The sequence below is a fragment of the Cupressus sempervirens genome, chromosome 5 (assembly GCF_028749045.1).
Source record: "Cupressus sempervirens isolate cs-2001-9-10 chromosome 5, ASM2874904v1, whole genome shotgun sequence".
Classification (NCBI taxonomy): domain Eukaryota; kingdom Viridiplantae; phylum Streptophyta; class Pinopsida; order Cupressales; family Cupressaceae; genus Cupressus; species Cupressus sempervirens.
In genome coordinates, this window is record NC_143122.1 from 331,593,032 (window position 1) to 331,607,200 (window position 14,169).

Genomic DNA, 14,169 nt, shown 5'->3' on the forward strand with positions numbered 1-14,169 from the left:
TACTCTTTATGGGAGGCTATCTAGATTCTGAGATAGGATTATATGCAATTGGTAGCCGACAAAGATTATCTTATGAAGTGGGGCAGTACAACATATGATGCATTGTTGGCCAAGGAAGATGAGGCGAGTGAGCTTACTGAGTAGCTTGTGGTGACTTTTGAGATTCTTGAGAGTACACAGTTGGCTTTCAAGGAGTCACAGTTTCATTTGGCTAAGGTGACCATGGAGTTAGAGCGACTACAATCTTCACCTGATTCTATACAGTCACAAGCAGTGGTGTTTGGTGATCCGAGGATGTCCATGGCCGAGATTGTCAGAGACAGTGGAGATGGGGATGCATCCATTCTTGATACTAACATTGGAATATCAGGTTCATTCCCACTAGAGTTAGGTTCAGTTGAGTTGGGTGTTGTAACAGATTGTTGTATGCCTGAAATGGTGGTGGCCTCTAGTATTGATGGCACAGAGACTAGAGATTTATCAAAGATCATGTGTGATGTTGGTGAGTCGGTAGTTGGCATGGTTCCTACTAGTAACACTACTCCCTTGGTGATATCTTCGGAGGTAGTAGTTAGTTCCAACATGGTTAATGATCAATTGCAGTTAGTTTCATCTGGATTATAGTCTGAGCCACTGACTGAGATTGGTGCATTCTATCGGCATTACACTGTGAGGTATGCTCATCAATTTACCTTTGATGACCATGTTGATGAGATAATGATACAGAGATGTACTTTGGTTCCTAGTGCTTATCATCAGTTATGGGACAATTTGATGCCCCAAGATGAGAGTTGTGATGGGCATGACATGGCGATAGGTTCTACAGTTGACAGCTTGATAATACATGACTTAGAGCAGGAGTTTCAGAGTGATGCTTCAGCGGGTGTTGTTATTGATTCTACTCCTTTGGCTATGACATCTCCTAACTTAGCTGGTGATCAGTCACAGTGGGTTGTATCACTTGTTCATGGTGAGTTTTTGACTAAGGTTGGTTTTTTTTATCAACATTATATTGCAAGGTATGTACATTAGTTAGCATTTGATCTTTGTGTTGAGGAGTTGATGGCAGGAAGATTTGGTTTGGGTTCCAATTCTTGCTATTTATCTTGTGATGGCTTTTCACCATCAGGGGTGCATGGTAGTTATGGTTATGAGATAGTGGCCGGTGATTTGCAAAGTTGTGTTGACTGCAGGAGTTGTACAGTGTGTGGATTCTCCATACTTGGTACAGTTTCATTCGAGAGCATTCACCATTGTTGCAGAGTTGGATTGTGCATTCCGTATAGGCCAGTGGGATGCGTTGATGGTATTTACTATGTTGGTAGTTTGATTTGTCCACTTTGCTTGGGTTCTGATGTTCTAAGAGTTTGTGCCTCATGGGTTTTTGATTGTGGTAGTGGTGATTTCAGAGTTTGGTTGAGCTATAATTTTTAGTTTGATTATGGATTCCTCTTGGTCATATTGTAGAGGATATTGCAGGAGCCTGTGTTAATTGGTAGTAGTATAGTTCATGACTACATTTGGGATCCAGGTGGATTGATTGGTTTATTGTTCAACCATTGCTTGAGGACAAGAAATTTTTGGGAGGGGAGGACTTGTCATGTCCCCTTTTCAAATAATTAAAAAATAATAATCTTTGCTAAGGCAGGCAGGCCCAAGAAAGTGAAGTTTCGGAAAAAGGGGGTTAATCTTTGGAAACCGTTGGACTAATAAATGAAAATTATTATTAAAATATGTTTCATTAACCTCTCTTGGATGTGAATTACAGTTATGCCCTCTTTTAAGGGGTTTGGAGGCATTTTGGGCTGATGGGAGAACTTGATTTTTGCTCATTCTTTGTTATTCTTCAGAGGCTGCCAAACCTGTAGAGAAGGAGACCCAAGAATGGAAGTTTGCAGGTTTCCAGGGAGACCCAAGAACAGGAGTTTGTAGGTTTCCAGGAAGGCTAAGGATGGGAGTTTGAAGCCATTCCATGTGCATGCTCATACAAAGTTTGCCTTTGTGTTGAATAGTGTAGATTTGTGGGTTTTTGGGTGTGTTTTTTGCATGAGTTTGGTGTTTTCAGTTGAGCATTTCATATCAGTTTTGGTTGCTGCTGTATTTTAGATTTTAAGCTGTTAAAATAGATCTGAATATATGTATTGGGATGTGATTAAACTTCTAAGATAGTTTATTAGTGTTGTGTGGTGTTTTCGGGCATTTTTGTGTTAATTTCGGGAGCCCGACGAGCATAGTTTTTGTCCTACATTTGAGAACTATTGTGTAAAGGTTATATGGATCTAGAAATTTCATTTTGTAGACTGTTATGCTGCTGAAATTTCTATGAAAATTTCCACTTTTAGATTTATTAATAATTGGTGAAGCTGTGAAGCTTTTGGCACAATTTCTGGCATACCCGATTTGGGGTTTCTTGAGAAATTTGGAGGATCTTTGTGATATTAGTTGTTTGATCTTAAAGATCTGATTAAAGGTTGGAAATATCATGTAAAATCAGAAAAGGGACATTTCATTTTGTGTAGTTACAACAGGTTGAGAGAAGAATCTGAGATGAAGTCTAAGAGACTAGAAAAAAAAATATCCTAGGTGAGACACAATGGAGCAAAGGAATGCAACTTTAATAGCAGGGTTGTACCTATTTAGAAAGTATCAACAAAGAAAGGATCCACAGATAAGGAGAGAGAAAAAGAATAAAAGAGAAGAAGAAATGAGAAAACAAAGGGAAGAGATGAGCAAGATACAAAAGGAGATAGAAAGTTTAAGAAGGAAACTTGAAGAGAATGAAGCTAAGTTGGGAGAAAATAAAATACAGAAAGAGGAAGTGATAGATGTTTTGGTGGAGGCTAATGAAATTGTAGAGAAGGAAGCCACAAATAGTGCAAATGTATGTGAAGTTGGGATAGAAATCTCAACAATGATAGATGTAAGTTGTCATTTGGAAGGGAAAGAACATGAAGAGCAGAAAGAAGATAAATTGCAACAAGAAGCAGTGCAGCAAGTAAATGTTGATGAGAAGAATAAAGAGAAAAGTCCTATGGGATTTGAGTGTGATAAAGTTATGGTTGGAATAGTAATGTGTCCTTTGAAAATAGAGATGAGTACAATGCTGAAAGGTACTCCTATGAAAGAGAGTTTGGAGGAAAATAATGAAGCCTTCAAAATACATGGTGTGGTGAAATGTCAAGAGCAATGGCATGAGGATGGAGATAAAGATTGCGTAGTAGCAAGTTTTGAAGATGAATCTGATTTATGGGAAGAGTTTGCAGCCATCATGGAAGAATGGCAAAGGAATGGTGGTAGTATGGAGACTCAAAATGAAGAAGTTTCCAAAGAAGAGGTATCAGATCATGTTATGGACAAAGAAGATGAGGCTGAATATATTTATGAAAGGGCAACAAATTATTTTCAGGACATAAAATTTAGAATAAAAATTCAAGTGTATGCAACAATAATAAAAATTCAGAATGTGATGAAGTTAAAAGTGTATGTAGAAACCATAAAAATTCAAAATATGATGAAGTGGATGCATAGTGAGTAGAAAATAATTTTTATTTTACCAATGGAAAACAAACCAAAGGTAAAGATGAAGGAGAAAGAGAAAATTCAAATGATACAAGTTCAAGAAAGGCCAAGTTTTCTAATGGAGGAAAAGTACAAACCAAAAGTCAAGATGAAGGGATCCATATGTTTTTCTAATGCTTTGTTTTGCAGGTGTTTCCAAGGGACTTGGAAACTTTTGAAATTTGGGAGTATGGTATAGGAGCATGTCTGCGACAAGAAGTTTAGTGGCGATAGGAAGATAACATGCAACATTATTTATGCAGAATTATAGTGCAACAGGAAGTTTGGTGGCGATAGGAAGACAACCTGCAATATGACTAAAATGTAGGGCGCAAAGAAAATATCAAAAAGTTTTGAGTTTAAAATCTGAAATTTGAAATGTTTGTGTGTGTGAGTTTAGAGTTTTATGTTTTAAAATAAATGTCATTTTTTTTTTGTGTTGGAAATGTTTAGGTGGCATTCTTATAAGCCTACCCAACATTATTCGCTTAGGACTTAGTATGGGTTTATTTTAGTTTATTTTGGGTGTGTTAAAGGTTTCTAATTTTTGAAAATGTTTATGGGAAAAATCAAAAGGAAGAAAATGATGAATATTCCTAAAGTATCATGTGTAGGCATTCAAAATGTAACTGCCACAAGAAAGCTATGATGGTTTTTTACGAGTTACATTAGAAGGTTTCTCAAAAAGAGAAAGAGTGCATATTGTAAGGGAGATTTTTGGAGAGAGATTTTTTTTGGGAGAAAGTGAATAGAATGAAGTTCTTGAGTTTTCCTGTAATTTTCTTAAGTTTCTAGTGTTGTACAAATGTGATTGTGTAGTATTCTACATACATTTTTCTGTTTGTATTTAGATCAACATCTTGGAAGAAATCTGAAAATCAGATCTTAATAGTTTAATATTTTCTTATTTTTCATTTCCTATTTGCCGGATCTCTCTGTTGTTTTGAGAGTGGTCTTTGCATGGCAGTTTTCTAAAGATCCTCCAATGGTCTTTGCCGTCCATTGGAGGATCCTCTATAATTTCATGCATTTATTTATTTTTGTATTGTTGTCTCATATCAGGTTACAGGAAAACCCAGTTGTAATGCAGATTTGAATGGGCAACATCTTCATGTGTTGACCCTCATTTCATTAAATTTCTATGCATTTTCTGAAATCTACATTCATGCATGTGAAGCTTGAAGTCATGTATTTGATTTTCTAAAGGTTCTAAAATCCCTTTGCATCATTATTTTCTTTGGATATGTTCCCAAATGCTGATTTACTCCATTCTCTCACCTCCTTTTAGTTTTTGTCAAGTTTTCTAGCAATATAGAACATGGTCGTACCTTCCACTGGATCCTTCCACCACTACACAACAAAGTCTTTGAACTTTTCATGCAAGTGCCACATGATCTCATACCTGAAAGGTCTTCATCTGGTTTTTCTTTGTGTCCAAGAGAGAACCAATGTAAAATGATCTAAAATCGTTCTCAGATTCACATTTAAGGAGGTGTGCTAGAGAATGTCCCATCCATAAGAGATGAGAGCCCTATCAAGCCTAACTTGAATCAATTTTTTTACAAATCTATTGTCAGACAAAGTAAAGGTAGAACCTTGGAGATCAATATCAATTAGATCATTTCTTATCAAGAAGTCCTCCAAATCCTACATACTATCCAAAAAATCCTCTAATCCCCCTATTTTCTCCAAAGGGTAAAGTGGGGTGTTAAAGTCTCCCATGCACAAAATATTTTCTTGTCTCATGGAATCCACAACATTGGTAGCCTCATCCTAGACAACAAGCTTACCATTTTGAGTGTTGGGGGCATAGAAATTAAACATGGTCCACCTGCCAGTAGGTGTGGTAAAACTTGTGACAACAAAATGGGTGTTGACAGAGATAACCACGTCTAGCACTCTGCCTGGATTCCACATCATAGCAATGCCACCATAAGCTTGATTAGCATTACTATAAGTATAATTAATGCCTGACCAAATGTGATTAGCCATTATAGAGAAAACTTGCTAAGTTATTTTCACCTTCTACAAAAGAATCATGTTAGTATTAAGTTCAATGATGTTTTGTTTGATTTTATACTACTTCCTAGGGCTATTCAACCCTCTAACATTCTATGATATAATCTTCATCTTTTATGATTTTGGGTTTCCTTTAGGGTTTTTTGTTTCCCTTGTGCTATATCCTTTTTTTTTTCCCCCTTTTAATAGATATTCTTACTTGAAGGTTTCCCAATCCTCATGGATGATCCAACATTAGCCCTATTCCTTCTCTTGGGCTTTCTCTTTGGGACCATCCAATTAGCATCATTGCTAAGAAAATCTAGGCTTGGGCCCTCATAGGCGGGAATAAAAACTTCAATAAGACATGGTAGGGAGACCATAAGGGTTCCATTTTTGAGTGGTGAACCAACCCCTAAGTTAAGGGATGGGCTACAAGAGTTCATAACTCCATCAACTACCATTTCTTTGTCAAGCACACCTCCACCCAGATGCAACATTTTTAGGATCTGCATGTCAACAATCTCCCTGTCTTCCTAAACAACAACATCCATTTTGTTGGTCCAATCACTTATGGTCCCCTCACCCTACACATCATCCATAGGAGTTTTGATTTTCTCTTCAATACTAGGGGTTCCTTTTAGATTTTGAGGATTTTCCACGCAAGTTCTAGTCAAACCAATTGGCTTCATGTTTTCATGAGTTTTGGATATGACAACAATTTCAGCTATTTTTGAACTTTCAACCACCTCACACTTGGAAAGGAGACTTTTCTCTTAAGTTTCTTATTCTTTGAGCAATCCACAAATAGATGGCCAAAGCTATTACATTTCTAGTAGAAGGGATCAACATTCTCATAAACTAACAGTTGCGACCAGATAACCAATTTAGACTTTAAGTCCACCATGGTTGGTAGGGTTTTGTTCATACCCACACTCACATAGATCCTAGTGAACCCCAATTTAATCTTTGAACCAGTCATCAAGTCAGTTTTTTTGAATTGTGCAATGAAGCTACCAATCCATCTAAAAAACACACTCATCCCAGTATTCCAAAGGGAGCCAAGGAAAACATATCCACACTAGGGAGGATCTATAAAGATCACACTCTAGGTTAAATCTTGGTTTCCATTTTTCCAACAACAAGTGATGTTTGCCAAAGTGCCATGATCCTTCCATGATCAAATCTCAATCTTTTTTAGTTGTAAAACTGAACAAGAAGAGGGCTCCAACTATCACAGAAATAGAAACTGAACTTGTTAGTTTCCACTTCAACAAGCACCATTTTGTAACAATATCCACCATAGTTCAGAAGGAGACAAACTTTCCAAAAAGGCTTAGGGTATTACCTGAGGAAATTGAGTCCACCACAGAGTCAGGTAGTGAAATCAGAGGTCTAGTGGGTCCTAAGGAGAATGTGGGTTTTGCACTAGAGTCCATAGGAGTCTTGGATCCAACAATAGCTCCAGCTAATTTGACTTTGGAGCTGCCATTAAAGTGGCTTCCATTGTGGGACTGCCTAGGATTTTGGTGCCCAAATAGAGACAATCATCAAGAATGGCACCAGGTTCTATCATAATAGGGGTGTCTTCTTCAAGAAGAATGTGTCCATTTTAGGATTTGGTAACCAGTTTCAAATCTAGACAAATAGGGGGCTTGTTGTAGTAGGGAAGGGGGTAAAGGTGGAGGGGGGATCCGTCCCTCCCAAGACTAAGAGGGCATGGAAATAGGAAGAAGGCCAAGGAAGATAGAGTTGCAGAGCAGAAAAATGATGCTTACAAGTAAAAAAATGTTGTCCTAAAAAGTTATTTGACTTTAAATTTGAATGACATAGAGAATTTTGGATGAAACACTCTCACTTAAACAATAAAATTAATAAAATTTTATTTTAAAATTAAAATTTAATTGAATTTATATGTAACATAGGACTTCAATTTTTTAGTGAAATAATTATGATTAAAATACTTTCACCTAAAATAATTAATATAGAAATCTATGTGATAGCCCAACTTAAATTTAAGAATACATTCAACAAGATTCAACTTCAACTCTAAATTTCAAACTAGACTTTAATTATTTTTCTAATTTATTTATTTTAAATTAATTATATTTTATACATATAATTCTATTGTACTTATATTATTATTCAAGCATAATATAGTTATTAAAAATTAAAATATATTCTAAGAGTTCAATAAATATATTATACACTAAAGGGAGAATCATCTTCAAGATAATAGATTGTTTCACTTTTAATTATTAAAAACTTAAGATAAAAATTGAAATATAATAAAAACTGAAAGATATAATGAACAAAAAACCTTCTAAGTCCAAGAAACATGCGTGCAAAAACCTGTCATAGAAAACACTTTGACAATATCCAAGATTGTGTTATCAAGCCAAAAGGAAAAATACTAAAACACACAATGGATCAACTCTTATAGAAGGAGATTTTTAAAAACTAAAAAGAGAAACCCAAGAGGTAAATACCATTTAATAATTAATATTTAATTATTAAATAAAAATGCAAGTGCATATAGTGAAAGCTTAAGTAGGGAGTAAAGGTAATTTAAAAATTCTAATTAAATTAATCCTTTTCTTTAACCCCTCTTAAGTTGAGGAACAATTAAGCTACAAACAATGTATGAAAAATTAAGGAAACTACAATGGTGAAAGCATAAATTGGTCTTGGAAACATGGCCTGATGAGCTACCCACACAACTATATATATGAAAAATGGAGAAATAGGAAAGACCATGTAGGAAAAACCCTACTCCAAAAATACATAGAAGAATGCTAAAACAAAAGGAAGGAAGGACTCATCACTTGTTAGTCTCAGAATGGTTTTGAAATTTGAGTGCCAAACACACTTAACCACTTTCTACATTGAAGCTGAGTACACTATGTATGTCGAGTCAGAGTCAGAAAATCCAACAGGTGTCGAGTGATCTTCAGGTATCGAGCAGCCTTCAGGTGCCGAGTGAAGATCAAGTGCTAAGTGATTTCAGGTGCTGAGCATGATAGAAGTGCCGAGTAATATTTAGGTGCCGAGTCATAGATGATTCCGAGCAAGATAGAATCACTACAGCAGCAAAGTGAGCTAGTCTCTTATATGTGTCGAGCATCAGGAAATAGTAAGTGCCGAGTAACACAGAATGCACATATGAGTTTGTAACTTCACTAATTCATATTTAAACCATTTTTATGGCTAACATATTATGAATCTCGAAGGATCTAAGTGATAAGATCGAATCTTTTGTATTTCTTATGCAATCTATATGCAACCAATAAGAAAAATGGAGAAGGCATGCAACCAATAATAAAAGTGCAAGGAATGAGTGGGAAACAGAGATTCAATATGGATCATAGATCCACATCTAACCCTAAGTCTTCAAATGTCTTTATAAGGAAGACAAAATCTCATTGTATTAGAGATGGAAAAAGGAGCATATGGGAAAGCTACAGTGAAATTCATAGCGAAGAGTGAAAAGACTTGGAGGAAAAGAGAAGCAATTAGATATTCAATTGATCAAAACAAAGCAAGGAATATGAACAGTTATCAAATTTCAAAGAATCAAGATCACAGAAAGTAGATCAAGTGCCTGAATTTAGTAATCAAGGATTGTAAGCTATCAAGTTTATTATACCTAATACTCTTTAGTCATTGTATTAGAAAGGAAACCCTATGTTGATAGGTTAGCTTAACAGCTATTTTATAGAGCCTTTGAAGAGGTGATTAAATCCTTTAACAGGGTAACACTTCATGTAAAGTGTTTGTAAATCCTTTAACCAGGTCACTATTGACACAGTGTAAAGCTTTTAAAAGAGCAGGCCTTTAACAGGGCAGACCATCAGAAGTGGTTAAACATTATTGCTACAGTAATTTTGTGGGTATCATTCCCACCCTAGTTTTACCTTCTTATTCCTGGAGGGTTTCTGGGTCAACAAAATCTCAATTGTTATGTGGTGATGCATGTTTGTCTTTCATGGTTGTTTGATATGTTTACATGCATGCAATTTACTTCCAGTTAAAAGTTTTAATGGTTAAAGTGAAATACTTTTGATTCACCCCCCCCCCCCCCCCCCCCCCCGCCCTCTCAGAAGCATTCTTCCCATTTGAATATTCCAACAATTGGTATCAGAGAAAAGTTCTCTCAAAAAGAAGCCTAACAGCTTGGAGGAAAAGATCTAAAGATGGAAGTTTTCAAACTTGGAAAGATCATTGAGAACCAGGTGATAGATGTGCATCTCGCTCTACACAAGGTAGAGGAAGCTAGAGATGAATTAAGAAAATCCTTGAAAAGAAGAAAGGAGATAGCCATAGCTGAAAATGATATAAACTACAAGGATATTGATACCACACAAGTGTTTTCCAATGGAGACACTAAAGAGTTTGATGCAGCAATAATAGAACTGATGGAGAAAAACAAAGTTCAAGCAGAAGAGATAAGATCTCTCAAGATAGAACATGAATCACAGGCTATAATGCTATGTGAAATTATTGAACAAAAGAAAAGAGCAGTTGAGGATAGAGTCATGATGGAAGATGAAAAAAGGAATCTTGCAAACACACTTGAGGAAAAATGTATTGAATTAACAAGGATCTCAAACATGCAGATGGATACACTTGCCCAAATGATGAACCTTCATCATGAACTCAATATGAAAGATATTCAGATCTCTACTTTGATGATGCAAAATGAACAACTACAGAATGAATTGAACAGAGGAAAAGAGATAGCAGAGAATCTCAACAAGTCAAGTGAAGCCATCAAGTACTTTGAATAGTTGCTGAAATCCCCAAGATCAACCCATGATACATCAGGACTTGGATATAATAGCATTGAAGTTGGGGAATCATCAAAGAATGTTGAGAAAACAAGTGACAAAGGTAAAGATTCTAAACCCACTTGTCATTATTGTAATAAAAAGAGGCATACTGCTAATGTTTGTAGGAGTAGAAGAATCATTTAGCCAAACACACCTAAAAGCAAGGGTTACTGTCACAAGTGCAACATGCAAGGACATATGACACAAGATTGCAGGTCCAAAGTCACAAGGACACAAAGATTTGATGGAAATTTCCATAATTGCAAGAAGTATGGACATAGAGCCTTTGAATGCAAATCAAAACCTATGTGGGCATCAAATCAACCAGTTAAAAAAAAAGGAAATAAAAATAACCACTATTGGGATTACAATACAAGGAAAAGCTGTCATTATTGTCAGGAATATGGACATATCCCTGAAAATTGTATAAGGACACACTTTAGAGGGAATTATAGCAAGTGGTTAAGTCAAACCACTTGTTTCAACTGCTTGAAAACTGGTCATATCAGCAGAAACTATCCTACAACGTTAAAAGAACCAAAAACTAAATCCAACAAAGGAAAAAAAAGATTGATGTTGAGAAACTAAAAGGGCAAATGAATAAGACTTGGAAGAAGAAAGATGAGTGCAGTACTTTAATTGAAGGGATAATTTCACCCAATGGGTCAAGTGATCGCACTTCATCAAACTAAGCATGAGAGAAGTGCATGGGACTGATATACAAAGTTATATCATACATCAGTCCCAAGACAAAGAAGTATTGCAAAGAAGAAATCAGCATAAGTAAAGATGCCAAGTCAAAATTTGAAGTTCTTGCAAATACAGTTGAGTTGTCCTCAGATGCTGAGTAAAGCCCCAATACATGCCGAGTTCCTAATAGCGACCGAGTTGATGATTGATGCTGAGTTGAGAAATGTCAATTGATGCCGAGTCATGTTAAAATGTTCAAGTGCCAAGTTTACAACTATACAAGCACTAAGCATTTAATGCTATGTTTAGAAGGGTATAAGGTCAATTTTTGATCATTTCTGGCCATTCAAATGCAGAGCAAAGGCGAGAAGAGCGTATGAGAGATCAAAGAACTACATTGAAGCCATTTGCATGGATTTCAATAGCAATTTAGCATAAAATTTGTTGATCGAAGGTATTTATCAAGTGCCGAGCTACGCAGTGTTAAAAGTTTTTTTAATCTTTAAAACCCTAGATCAGAATAATGGCTTCTAGTTCTAAGAACCCCAAGGGAAAAGAAGGTCATGAGGTTTAGCTAGTTAGTAATGAGGTTAAACAACCCAAATTTAGGCCAATTCCTAAAGTCGCCTACAGAAACGACCCTGCTGGCACATTATCCATTGTACCATCCAAAGTAGTTATGGTGCAGGATGTACGAAAGTGTTATAAATGCAAAATTGGCACCATATATGATCTTGAAATATTCCAAGCCTATGAAAAATTATGCGAGAACAAGATTGTGAAGGATGAATTCTAGATAGTTGAGAGAAAGGGTTTGACCAATGCCCTAGTTTACCCTATAGGATTCAAAACTAAATGGATACAAATTATCTTAAGTAGAATTCATGATGGATGCTTTTGGCTGGAAAAAGGTCTAGTAAAGATTACAAAAAAGATAGTATATAGGGTTATTGGTTTTCCAACCCTAGACCAGACTAAGACCCTGTGCAGTGATTTCAAAGAGATCATTGAAAAGAATACATGACCAAAATGGAATAAGAGGGGTATGACAATTGATACTATCACTGACCCCCTTCTAGATTTTTCTATGAGGATAATATCCCATAAATTCTATCAATCCAGTAGATTGAAAAACGTGCCATGAATAGCAGTTGATGTGGCCTACAAACTAGTAAAGAGAGATCACACATATGATTTGTCAGAACTTTTGCTACAACAGATAAACGAAAACCTAGGAGCAATAAGAAGAACAAAAGGTGCTCAATGCAAATTTGGTTCAGTTCTTATGTGTATATTCTTCTATATAATCGAAGAGTTTCCTTCTATACGAAACGTAAATTGTATTCCTAAAAAAACTATAATTACAAAAATTAATGAGTTTATTGATCAGATGGGTGACAACTTTGAAGCATATATGACAAGCTATTTTGAGGATTTCAAGAAATCTATGAAGCAAAGGGTAAGGATACCAGTTTCCTTAGTGAAAAAACATATTAATGATATGTTCTTCTTAGTTGATATTGATTTCACCTATATCCAAGAAACAATTCCAAGGGTGAGATGGCTAAGGCCATTTGGTGATGAACTAGATGTTGATGAAGCATCAACAACAATCACTGCATTGCTTGTAGAAGAAATAGACAGGTCTGCCAAGCCTTTTGACACATATGATGTTGTTAAATCTAAAGTTGTAACATAATTAAAGACTACCTCCATCATGAAGAAGAAAGATAAATTGGTGAAGAATATTAAGAAGAAATTTGGTGAAGGAATTGAGGCTGAAGCAGAAGAAGAAGATGATGATGACAATGATGATGATGAGGATGAACAAGGGCAAGACAAAATGGAATTGACTCAAGGCCTAGGTGAAGATAAGGAGGAAGGTGCTGAGAAAGAAGAAGTTGAGGAAGCACCAACCCAAGCCGAGCCAAAGAAAAGAAAGGTAACTGTACAGCCTCCAGCCCAGCCCAAAACAAAGAAGGGTACTAAGCCAACTCAAGCCAAGCCACAGATACTAGTCACAAGGGCTACCACAAGGGCATCTTCACAAAAGGCCAAGGAACAAATCAAAGAGAAGATGAAGGCTATTGAACAGACTGGTGAAGTGCTGAGAAAAAGAAGAAAATATGTAGCACAACTAGATTTTGATGAGGAGGAGAGAACAAAGTCAGAAGATATTAGCCAATTCAGAGTGGTAAATCATCCTCCCAAATCAACCTTAGATAAAATTTGTGAAAATATTAAGAATACAAATTTTACTGATTTGAAAAGCATTGATTTCAACAAGCTAAGTAAAGAGGAGCAAAACAAAATAGAGGAATTAGTATATGCCATGATGGCTAAATTCAAGTATACACCTCTAGAGCTAGACAATACCATGCCCAGAGAATTATATGAGAAAATTGAAAACAAATGGCATTATTATCTGAAAATTGAAAAGGAGATAAGAGAATCTACCTTAGCATAGGTGATGCCTAACCTAACAAGAGGTCAAATAACAAAGGCTAATAAGAAATATAATGGCAATTTCACACCAAAGTATAGAGCCTTTGGTATCTTATGAAACAAGATTGAAGATGTTGTCAATAAGTCAACAAAAATATGGAAGTTGATGTATGGTTTGACTATTGTCAAGGATGGAGAAGAAGATCCCCTTGAGGTACAAAATAAAAAACATGAAGAGCCTAGTGAGAAAGAGGAGGAAGAAGTTAAGAATACAGAAAAAGGAGAAGAAGAGAAGGAGGAAGAAGTAGAGGATACATAAAAAGAAGAGGAGAAGAAGGTAGAAGAAAAGAAAGATGAAGAGGAGAAAGAAAAAGGTGAGGAGGAGGAGACACAAAAATAAGATGAAATGGAAATAGCTGAGTAGGAGCAACGAAAAGACCAGAGTGTGCAAGACACACAATTGCCACCTTCTAGCCCTCCTCATGTACCCATTACACTTGTAGACACTATAACTATTTAGGATGTTCCTAACACTTTTGCTGAGAACATCAATCCTTTAACTACAGAGGACCTCAAAAGAATCCTTGACCAATCCACACAAGCAACAAAATTATGTACAGATCCAGTATTAGTCAGTGTGGGGGTATGT